This window comes from Sparus aurata, chromosome 24, assembly GCF_900880675.1.
Source record: "Sparus aurata chromosome 24, fSpaAur1.1, whole genome shotgun sequence".
Classification (NCBI taxonomy): Eukaryota; Metazoa; Chordata; class Actinopteri; order Spariformes; family Sparidae; genus Sparus; species Sparus aurata.
This window is the reverse complement of record NC_044210.1, coordinates 12606208-12616182: the sequence shown is the minus strand read 5'-3', so window position 1 is coordinate 12616182 and position 9975 is coordinate 12606208. Positions and strand designations below refer to the sequence as shown.

Genomic DNA, 9975 nt, shown 5'->3' with positions numbered 1-9975 from the left:
AACCATAGAAAACTCAGGCAGACTGTTTAGTTAGCGCGCCAACCCCAAAATCAACAAATCTGTTGCGAGTCTTTTAACCCCTATGTTAGATGTATTTTATTATCAGCCTTCCCACAAAGATATAATGTTGGCAGTTAACGTTTCTGTACACCACAGATCCAACCACATCCAAGTTTGACATTTGTACAGTACCTGGCATACGAGTGGTGGCCAAACGGCATTGCAGGATTTGGCACCAGAGGATGTTTTTAAGGAGACCTCAAGACATTTCCAGCTGTGTTTGTGGAGACAGAAGCAGATGTTTTGAAGGAGGCTTCGGGACATTTCCAGCTGTGTTTGTGGAGACAGAAGCAGATGTTTTGAAGGAGGCTTTGGGACATTTCCCAGCTGTGTTTGTGGAGACAGAAGCAGATGTTTAGAAGGAGGCTTCGGGACATTTCCAGCTGTGTTTGTGGAGACAGAAGCAGATGTTTTGAAAGTGACTTAAGGTCTTACCCAACAGTGGTTGTGGCGACCAAAACCAGATGTTTTTCATGGGAAGTCGGCTCCGTTTGTGGCGACAGAACCGGGTGTTTTCAAGTAGATCTCAAGACATCTCCAGCTGTGTTTGTGGAGACAGAAGCAGATGTTTAGAAGGAGGCTTCGGGACATCTCCAGCTGTGTTTGTGGAGACAGAAGCAGATGTTTAGAAGGAGGCTTCGGGACATTTCCAGCTGTGTTTGTGGAGACAGAAGCAGATGTTTAGAAGGAGGCTTCGGGACATTTCCAGCTGTGTTTGTGGAGACAGAAGCAGATGTTTAGAAGGAGGCTTCGGGACATCTCCAGCTGTGTTTGTGGAGACAGAAGCAGATGTTTAGAAGGAGGCTTCGGGACATCTCCAGCTGTGTTTGTGGAGACAGAAGCAGATGTTTAGAGGGAGGCTTCGGGACATTTCCAGCTGTGTTTGTGGTGATCAAAAGTGGATATTTTTGACAGGAAGTCCGCCATCTCCAGACACATTCATCGAGACAGAAGCAGATGTTTTGAAGGAGACTTCAAGATATTTCCGGCCGTGATTGTGGCGACAAAACAGACTTTTTAGGCCAGAGCATGACGTTTCCCTAACCCTAACCAAGTGGTGTTTGTGCCTAAACCTAACCGGAGCATAAGCACAGCGTTGTGACGAGAGAGAACTAGAAACTTGAACCTCAACAAACGTTTCAACATGACGGAAAAATACAGCTTGAGCTGATCTGTGGTTTAGCAGAAAAGATTTTCTCTAAAATGTATCCTGCCGATTGGGTTGTGTACGAACAGAATTTGGCGGGATATCAGAGGTAATTGCATGACCTTGACATTCATTGTATGACACTTGTATTTCAGCTGAGTGCAGAGATGAGTCAAACGATGAGAGGGATTCAGGGTTTAAAGAGCAAGTTGCCTGCTTTTTATGGCTTGAAAATGCTTTTTTAAAAAGGGCACAAATATCATCTCCAACAAACACCACCACTTTATTATAAAGTGACTGTACATGTATATTTTCTTACTCCAAAATGTCCTCATTACCAGTCGGGTTGTGACAATGCACCAAAGATAACGAGGAAACTCATGGGAATCACAGGAAATGCAGGCTTGAATTTGTTTGTTGAAGTGTTTGTGTTGTAAGTTCACCTTAACACAGCAGAATCACACTGCATGACACTTCAGCTGAAAATTCACACAGAAAGATTTTTGTGTTTTTCCAAAGATTTAGTGCTATCTTTTTGTTTCACAAGATCTTTCTTGAGCCGTCTCATTGCCATCCTTTATTATTTTACTGCAGCTCTGAGCAGGTACAGCATGTGGTGTACATGCTGAAGACTTGTCTTCATTATGGAGTGATATGCTGTGATATTGAATTGGGAGTCACCCTCCTCTGTTCACTCGAGGAGCCCGGGTATGTTTACCTGCCCTGCCTGTCACCTGACCTTCAACATGCTTCTTCATCTTTAAATAGCTTTCCTCAGTATCCTGTTAAGATTGTAGCCTCACTCCTGTTCTAAAGCGCTCTCGTCTTCAACGCTTTGACCTCAGTTTGTACTTCAGAATGCAGCTACCTGCCTGCTCTTTGTTGGATTTCTTAGCCTGCCTGTGCAGACTGCTTTATTATCTCATCTTCCCCTGGTCCCGGTAAACCAGCGTTAGAAACCTGGCGTGTCGCACTTGTGAAGCAAACACTGTATCCAACTGAGCCACCAGGAAGCCCCGAGGCAGTGCCTTTTCTCTCACAAAGCTTCAGAGAGAAAAACATGCCCTCAGAGGGCACGTAAACCTGGTCACCTGTCGCTTTTGCTTGACGTATTCGCTCTGATATTTCCACTACATGTCAACCAGTTGCTGTTTCAACCAGCTCAAAGTCATTACTTTTTCTCTCCTTCTCATAATTTCCTCACTAAGTAGGAAGTGGCTGCTGACGGCGGCGCGACCGAGGTGCCGCTCTCTGCCTGGGTGCTTCCCCCGCGCCACATCTGTCCATCTGTCAGGCATACAGGCGCATCAATCAACCGGCTGAACGCAGGTGAGCGCGAGGTACGATGAGCAGCCATTAATCACTTTGAGTCACGGACATCAGCGGGGTGCGCTGTGCGGGGGAGATGTTTTAGTGCTGTGATTGTTTGTATGCTCGTGTGTGTGAGGTAAGCCGTGATGCAGATGTCTCACGTCCTGGTCGGATGGTTTCAACATTTAACTTGGCTCGTTTTTTTGTTTTGATTCACAGCTGATCTGTGCTCGTCTCTGTGTGTTCAGTTAGAAGCTTCTCGGTGTGACTTTACATCTGGTGAAAATCTTGCTGAGCAGTGGTCGTAGCATCAAGTCTGAAGTATGACTACTATTCTTCAAACTATTTTACAATGATGTAAAAGGTATTAAAAAGCCTGAGCTGTGATTTAAATGTGGCAGAACATTATAAAACGAGCATTACGCTCAATATAGTTCTTTATTTCCGTGTTTATACTAACTTTTGTGCACTTGAGATAGTCAAAGACAAGTACATGGTTGGAAAAACAGCCCATTCAAAGAGAAAATGCATCAATTATTTTCAAGTGTAAGGTTTTAAAGTCCGGTCTCCTCTCCATGAAACCTTCCATTGGCTGTTGCAGGCCACAGGGAGGGCATATGCGCTCCTAACCGGTCAAATGAGGTGTCAACAATAGTTTAGAGGTCGGCACTTTTAATGCCAATACAGTCTCCTTGATAAAAATCCTGTCCTTGTGTGACCCAGTCATCCTTACCCAACCTCCTCCCTATGCAGACCTGTTGCTCTTCCACCTTTGCTGCTGTAAGAATTACTACGGCCACTAGATGTCGCCGCTGAACAGCACATTTAAATATGTAATAAACTGCGTTTGCCGTCGACTAATATGGTAATTTTTTCCTATGGTCTGAAAAAAGGATGATCAAAAGCTTTTTAGATTTTAGGTCTCTCGTATGGCTCAAGCTCCTACAATCCCCATAATGCAACTGGACACCTACCTTCATCAAACCCCCCTTTGTCTTATGGTCTGTGAATCCAAAAGGATAAAAACAAAATATATGCAAGTCTATCCCCTACAGTTATGCAGTTATTAGGTTTTGGGTCATCGGTATAAACAGTTGGTGGCGCTGATTCTCCAGTTGGGTGCCTTGAACCACTGGAGAAGATAAGTGAACACTAAAATGGTTAATAACAAAGGGTTAGGGTTAATTTTGGTAAAAAAAACACAACCATTTTTTGGCTTCGACTCAGTTGGGACCTCTCTGAGGTGTCAAAAGATAAATGCTGATATTTATTACTGATGTTAATCTTTTTCCCCTGTAGAATACAAGATAATTATCCCTCTAAAGGTTTTAAAGATTGCTTAATTTGCTGTATTTATGGGTGATAAAGGTTGGGAATCACCACCTTGGGCTGTGTGCAACGGGAAGTAAAGTCATAATGAAACAGTAATGAGGGACTGTTTTGTGGTAACAAACCTTTTTTATTGTTTGATTTAAGATTCACTGGTTCAAGTTTTATAGAGACAAACAAAAAAAATACACCCTCGGTCAAACCGTGAGCCGGTGTTTTAGCTTTCAGCTGCGGCTCATCAGGATCGCATTTCACAAAGCGAATGCAGTCACAGTTTGGTCTGTCGGCATGATTCAGCTTTGGATACACTCCCCGCGGCGGGAATTCAGCGTAACAGCACGAAATCCACAGCAACATGTTAACTAACACTCGGGGAGCATTATGATAATCTGCCAGCGTGAATTAACATAGACAATACAGCCCTCCAGGGTGCATTGAGCACAAGTGATGCAGGTGGAGGATGGAGGAGGCTTTTGTCAGGAATGCAGCTTGTAATGTGCGTGTTAAATTGTTGCTAGGCAGATTTGGTAGACAGCGTGTAATGTATGAGAGGTTTCAAACGTGCGACAGACATCTGACTCCAACATCTTCATGAATCACCCCGAATGTACAGTTTATACCTCTGTGGCTGTCCTCGTGTTACCTCCTCTTCTTGAAGCATATATCAAGTCTCATGCAGCCAATATAAAAAAAGTCTGCTGAGTGAAAAACAAAGGGTAAACTGAGCTTTGCTAGAAAATAAAGGCAGATACTCAGCCTGCACTCGCTGAGCTGGGGAGAAAGAGAGAGAAGCCATATCAGTAAATGGAGATGGATGGCAGTGTTTGGCTTCTGTATATCTGTTTTTGTTGTTTCTACTGTTGTTGTTTTTGTGATACTGTAGCATTTGGAGGCAAAGAATGTGCAGGAAAAAAAAAAAAAAAAACCTAATCCCCGACTGACATGGTTGAATTCTGAGAAGGAGATTTATTGCTGCACTGTTCAGTGATGGGTAGTTCATTGATCGAAGCAGAATTTCAGGGAGATATCAATTATGCCATGCATTTTGCTTAGACTTTCAATTTGAAAACCTACATTAGCATAACCAGAATAAATATTAGCAGCGCACTTTCTGCAAACCAGAGACACTTTGAAACTTTTAATTTCTTTCTGTTCAATTTCAGTTGTGTTGATCTCAGAGCTGTGCTTATGGTCTGGTTTGGTTTAGGCACAAAAAAAACACTTGGTCAAGGCTCAGAAAAGATCACATTTTGGTTTGAAACACATTTTTTAATCGCCACAAACACGGCTGAAAATTGTCCTGAGGCCTCCTGAAAAATATTCCATGGTTTCACACTTACAAATGTGGAAAGGCTGCAGTCCCACTTCATATAACATCCAGTGGTTTCACGCTGACAAATCCAGTGGAAGGGCGTGACCCCTTGTCAAAAACATATCCAGCGATTTCACACTTTTCAATGTTGGAATGCCTCGGTCCCAAATGAAAAGTAAATCCAGTGGTGTCACGCTTACAAATGTTGAAATGCTGTGTCATAAAACATCCAGTGGTTTCATGCTTACAAATCCAGTGGTTTCCTGCCTACAAATGTTGAACTGGTGTTCATCCGTGTAAAAAAATATCCAGTGGTTTCATGCTGCGTCAAAAACTGTTTTCATGCTTGCAAATGTTGAGGGGTTGTGGTCCTCTGTCAGCGTGAAACCACTGGGTGATTTCTACCAACGTTGAAAGGCTATTTAAGTCTATTTTAACGGGCTGCCAACACATCCATTACAGTACACATTTTGCTTCGACTCAATTTAAAAACATGCATTTCTGATATCATGTAAAAGGTGCTATAAAGCCCTGTCAGTCGATATTTGGAAGTCTGCCAAAACTCTCTAAACTGGCTATTCTTCAGGCACCAATAAAATCAATTTACTTTGGCAATTATGTCTCGAGCAATCACATCTCATCAGTAAATGTATTTTTAAGAACAATCACTCTCACTGCTGAAGCTATCTGATAGAATTACAGTAAAAACTGGGCCCAGTTCTTGGTGTAAATTCTGATATGTTGTCATTTTATTCAGACAGCTGTATGTATCGCCGAAGCGTGTCAGGAATAAAAAGCTTGTCTCTGCATTCATTTGATATTGAGTAAAAGACAGTACTGTCAAAGAGATCCTCAATAAAATATAGACACCCTGCATCCTGCTGGTTGTAGAGCAGGGAATGAATAAAAAGCACCTCTGTGGCCTAAATAAAATAAATGTCAGTACTGTTGAACATTTTCGTTTTTACCGTTGTTGATGCCCTTTAAAGTTCGAGATATTTTAACATAACTGTGTACACATGATGTGACTCCTAGTCCAGATGAGGGAGTGTGTGTTTCAACTTGACCATCAGGTGACTGTAAAACACATTTCCCGCGGTAATATATAATATATTTCCCTAGGTGGTATGCCGGGGCATATTAGCCGTGCTGATTCAAACAGTAAATTGCTTAATAGTGATGTTGAAAGAAGGCATGAAATGGTTTATTCATGACAGAAAATTTCTACCGCTGCTCACCTTGGACCTCTGGATTTGACTGCGAGGAAAATTGAGAGAGCTGGAGAGCGAAAATGGGAGTGAGAGAGAGAGCGTAAAGAATGATAATTTGCTATATGAATAAATAATTTAAAAACAAACACGGCGCTAAGCTGTAGAATGAAACGCCCAAAGGCAATTAACTCCGGGAAAGAGAGAGGGCAATTAATTTTGTTTATCAGTGATGTATAACTTTTATGTGGGCCCATGAGGTTTAGAAAAGTCCCTGTTATCTGATTTTATGATGCATGTTTTATTCAGATGCACATTTGTGACTTTGTGGCCTCTGTGAATGTCCAGCTGCTAAGTATATGAATTACGTGAGTAAGTACCCCGAGATCTGAGCCCGAGAAATGCATGAATTTTCTCCTCGTCAACCGTTGCGTCCCTCATTAAAATGGTCACTGTAGATACTTTTTGCTCAGCCAGAGGTAAGTTGGATGAAAAAAAATCTTGAAGCAGCAAACATTCAGGGTAGAGGGTGAAAGCATCTAAAGGGAGATGCACCCAAAAACATACATCTGAGGAAGAAGTTTTATATTTATTTTAGAAGTTGAAGACCCTCCAAATATTCCAAAACCAATAAAACGGGCAAAAAGTTTAAGGAAGGTGTTAAACAGTGTGTTTATCTGCATTAAATAAAAGTGCAAACATTAGCATGTCCAGCTAACTAGCTTACCACCTGAAGTAGCAAGTGTTTGTTTCAAGACAAGGAGCACACCATGACCGATAGGTTACAACGCCTACTTGCTTTCTAAAGGTAGCATCGGAAAAAATATGAGTTGGTCCTCCTCCTAAAAGCCCTTTTTTTAAAAAAAAATAATGCAAAACACATTAATTGTACTTATTGTAAGTCACTTTGGACAAAAGCATCTGCTAAATGCCTAAATGTAAATGTAAATTTGGAAACACAGACAAGTACTTAAGCTAGGCAGGTAAGCTAAACATGATATTACAATTAAACATGATGTAGTCTTGTTTTTCTCCCCCGACTTACAAGCTTTCCTTATTTCTATGTATTCTACAAGGAAACTATGGAATTCATTAGTTTAATTAGCTAGCTAGAGGCACAATCGACATCTACCTTCTTAAATCAGAAGACCATGTTTATGAAGCGGCCATTTTCATTTGGCGTCACGCTCAGGATGGAAAACATGAAAAATACTTGGATAATGTAATGCTGCCTTGTTCCCAGTTGAAAGCCATATAATTATTGTATTTCAAGGTAGATAAACATATCTGATGACCCGTAAGTTTACATTAGCATTAAACCACTTCCTAGCTAATATTTCTGTTGGATTACGCACATTTCACTCCAATGTTTGAATGAAAGTGCCCCAGATGTGCGTTAATATTTTAGAATTAATTCCAACTTTCCTTTTGAATCATGTAACACCACTGAACAATGTTGTAAGCTATAAAGTGGTTGAATGCTTACATTAGTTGTTGGCTAACGGAGGCTAATTGGTTATGAAATATGCTGTTTTGCTGTGAAATACGTCCAGATTTCCCTCCTATCCAGTGTCATTTCAGTTGCCAATGGCCGTCTTTGAAATATATTCTTATCAAATGACTCTTTGTTTTTGTCCTTGTTAAACTCTTCAATGTCATGAAAGTTCCTCAGACCAGACTCCATGCAAGATTTGATTATTTTTAGCCTGATCTCCTTGAGCGAGTACTTCTTTGTGCTTTTACGACCTTTGCTTTTGGATCCAGACTCTGCTGCTTTGAGCCACGTTGCGGCCGACAGCGAGAGAGAGGACAAATGAGTTGAAAAGGCTCAGGAAGTTGAATGCATCTGTGCCCGTGTTTGATCATTACTCTCTTGTCCTCTCGCGCCACTCACCCTCTCCTGTAATTGAGAAAATAGAATAAAAAATGTGGCAGTCTGTTCTGTGAAATCCCAGCTATTTTCTGTCGATGGTGGATTTATTTTGAAAGGTCGCGCGAGGTTACGGCGCGTAAATACAGTGTCAGGCTGAGCGGCGCTGATAGCTACTCATTACTGGCTCCACTCATACATGCTTCAGAAGTGAGTTCCAGTCTGATGTCTCTCCACAATCATGGCTTTCTTTGGAGGGTGAATTAAGATGAGGACTATTTTCTACCTGGACTCTCCCCGCGGGGGTGGCGCTGATGAAGTCCGAATGATCGATTTTACATCACGATGCGTTCATAAGTATAGCTCCAGCTCGAGAGCGCTCTTTTCAAACCAGCATGTTGTCTTAAAATACAAACACCGTGATTATTTCACCATCGGTCGGAGACATGAAAGGAGACACAGGGGAGCAGTACTTTGAGATGAAAAGAAAGATAAAAGTGTTTTATGCGGGTTTACATTCAAAACATTAATTTAAAAGTGACTCAAAATGTATTTTTATACTTAATTCAACATTGACGTCCGCATTTTGCGTTAGATTCAGTTTTTTCCACCACTTCGTTTTAAATACACAGCATGGGAATATAAACTCAAGATCAGAACAGTGTTGAAAAGAAATAAAAATCCACTTTCAAGCATTGGAGAAAAAAAAAAAAAAGAAAAGCTGAACATTTGCTTGAGTGGATCAAAGTTACATTCATACAAGATCAAGTGCAACATTAGTGATATCTGATTCATCTGATTTTAATTAACCCATCACAAAGATGCAGCGACTTTGATGACAGGTAATTTGTTCGTTGATGATTTCAAGTGATTTCCTGAGAATAGCTCTCCACCTCTCTGCCTTTTTTTTATTGAGTTCAGTTCGAAATGACAGCTTCTTGACATGTTTCCATGAAACAAGAAGCTACAAAGAGAGATGTACTTTGTACCCCGACAACCGTGCTTGAGTGTTTTTTTTCCCCTAACCACTGGTTTTAAAGACCTGAGTGGTTAACCAACGGTCATCCAGATTTCTTTGTAACATCAAAAGACTATCTTAGACTTCAAAGATTGTTTTGATCTCGAGAAGAGGATTCCTGACCTGATGAAACCGGTATAATAGACATCGCCAAAGGACTTGGACGGAGAGCAATCTTGGCCAGCTCCACTCAGAAGTTCTTTACCCACAAGGCCGAGGGGTAACGCCGGCAGCAAACAATTCAAAACGTGAACTCCGGTGTCTCATTCAGAGGTTTTTTTTTTTTATTTTTTATGGAAGTGTCCCTTGTTAAGTCATCTACCGAAGCGGGTGTGAGTCCTTGAATGATTTTGGGAGAGTGGCTTTAATCAGGAAATAGGATCAATCAGTCACTGAGACGAGGATAATGGCGTCCTCGAGGGGATTTATAAAAGGAAATGTGAGATCTTAAGAACTTTAAATGGTGTTAAGGTTCAGTAAGAGAACAATGAATGTTCTTTCTGCACAATACATCCAGTGAACGGGCACAGATTTTACACAAGGATGTATTTTTTATAGTGTCAGAAGTAAAAGAAGACACAAATTGAAAGGCTTTATCAAAGGTTCTTCACTTCATCTGGTGTAGAAATCAAGGACTATTCACACAATAAACAGGTTCATGCACAAAAGAAATACATGCTTCTAATGTCTGCAAGCCGACTGGTATTTTCCTGAGTGGAA

General features: G+C 41.2%; 1 long non-coding RNA gene across 1 annotated transcript in view; it reads right to left on the bottom strand.

Moving 5' to 3' along the window:
* Nucleotides 1-497: 497 nt before the first annotated feature.
* The window catches only part of LOC115577140 (uncharacterized), a 50667-nt gene continuing 41189 nt past the window's right edge, over nt 498-9975 (bottom strand). Inside the window, exon 3 of the long non-coding RNA XR_003983032.1 lies at nt 498-601. This is a non-coding gene — a long non-coding RNA (uncharacterized LOC115577140). The remainder of the gene's footprint in view (nt 602-9975) is intronic.